This window comes from Bos grunniens, chromosome 19 (assembly GCF_055505025.1).
Source record: "Bos grunniens cultivar Pamir isolate PY7600 chromosome 19, Bosgru_T2T1.0, whole genome shotgun sequence".
In the NCBI taxonomy this organism is placed as follows: Eukaryota; Metazoa; Chordata; class Mammalia; order Artiodactyla; family Bovidae; genus Bos; species Bos grunniens.
Window position 1 is genome coordinate 19016099 of NC_141183.1, and position 1973 is coordinate 19018071.

At 44.3% G+C, this 1973-nt stretch overlaps 1 pseudogene; it reads left to right on the forward strand.

Annotated features, from left to right (window-relative positions):
- The first annotated feature begins 225 nt into the window (after positions 1-225).
- On the forward strand, positions 226-381 carry LOC147351461 (large ribosomal subunit protein eL39 pseudogene; annotated as a pseudogene).
- Positions 382-1973: the final 1592 nt, after the last annotated feature.

Genomic DNA, 1973 nt, shown 5'->3' on the forward strand with positions numbered 1-1973 from the left:
TCATCTCCTGCACTGGCAGGCAGATTCTTTACCACCGAGCCACGAGGGAAGCCCCATACACTTGTTAGCAGTTTCCCAAACCGCAAGTTACAACCCATTAGTGAGTTGTAGAATCAGTTAGAGGTGTAATCAGCGCTGAAAAAGAATAGGTTCTACACACGTCCTCCTACCTGCTTCCTCCTCTCTTCCTTGCCATCCTACGTGTGGTTGAATTTGCTCCTCACCATGTCTTCTCACAAGACGTTCAGCATCAAGTGATTCCTGGCCAAGAAATAAAAGCAGAGTCGTTGCTTTCCCCAATGAATTGGAATCAAAACTGGTAACAGAATCAGGTACAACTCCAAGGGAAGACATTGGAGAAGAACCAAGCTGTGTCTCTAAGGAGCCTTGCACATGAGGTGGCAACATATTTATGCTTGTGTCAAGGTCACTTGGGGCTTCCCAGGTGGCACTAGTGGTAAAGAATCTGCCTGCCTATGCAGGAGAGGTAAGAGATGTGGGTTTGATCCCTGGGTTGGGAGGATCCCCTGGAGGAGGACATGGGAACCCACTCCAGTATTCTTGCCTGGGAAATCCCATGGACAGAGGAGCCTGGTGGGCTACAGTCCATAGGGCTGCAAAGAGTCGGACACGACTGAGTGAGCACACACACAGGGTCACTTAGATCTTACCATATTACTCTGAGAACATCACTACTTTCTGAACAGCTGGACATGTTTTATTGGGAAAATGATTTTTCTCTTTGTGTTAGTATTTCTGCACTAGTGCTTTGGCTCAGTAATAAATATGTGAGATCTTTTGTTGGGAAAAAAAATAGAAGAGAATCAAATAGGAAAGATCAGAGTGCATAACCAGTAGGAAGAGTAAGTACATATTGCCTTGAGAAACTTTTGACGCACTTATATAAACAGTAAAAACTGTCTCAGCCACCAGGGAAGCCCAATGCACTCATATATTTTTATAAATAAAAGTTACCTGGGACATACAAAAGATATATTTCTTGCTGTGGGTTACGGCTTTTGTTTATCCGTTTTATTTATTTATTTTTTGCCTTGCCATGCAGCATGTGGGATCTTAGTTCTCCAACCAGCAATTGAACCCACACCCCGTGCAATGGAAGCATGGAGTCTTAACCACTGGCCTGTCAGGGAAGTCCTGGTTATGGTTTTCAAAAGTCTAAAAAACTGACGCTCTAAAGGGACATGGTTCTGCCCTCAGGTTCTTATAGTCTAGTAATTCAAAGAAAGAATAAATGAATATGAACTAATTCCTATCTACATTTCACACGCACACGCATGCACACACACACACGTTTTACTTGCTGTTTGATGCTGCTGCTGCTAAGTTGCTTCAGTCGTATCCGACTCTGTGCGACCCCATAGACTTCAGCCCACCAGGCTCCCCCGTCCCTGGGTTCCTCCAGGCAAGAACACTGGAGTGGGTTGCCATTTCCTTCTCCAATGCATGAAAGTGAAAAGTGAAAGTGAAGTCATTCAGTCGTGTCCGACTCTTCACGACCCCACGGACTGCAGCCTACCAGGCTCCTCCATCCATCGGATTTTTCAGGCAAGAGTACTGGAGTGGGGTGCCATCGCCTTCTCCGTTACTTGCTGTTTAACTATGTGCTAATGATGACGTCTACATCCCTCTAACAAACATTTTGCTTACTAGCTAATTATCTATCCTTAAAACATCTTAAGATATTTCACTCGTATTTTACATACTACACACTTATCTTTCATAACAGGATTGAACAGTCTCAAAGTAAATTGACATTATAGCCTTCTCTTGGCCCACATTCCTGTAAACCCCAATCTATCCCCTGCTGCCCCAAATCTCCTCTTCCTTCAGTCTTCTTCCATCTCAGAAATGACATTTCCTGTCAACCTTGACAACATGTTCTCCTTACCCTTCACATAGCCAATTCGTCATCAAGACTGACCTCACGCTGCTACTCCTAAGAAACACTTCTG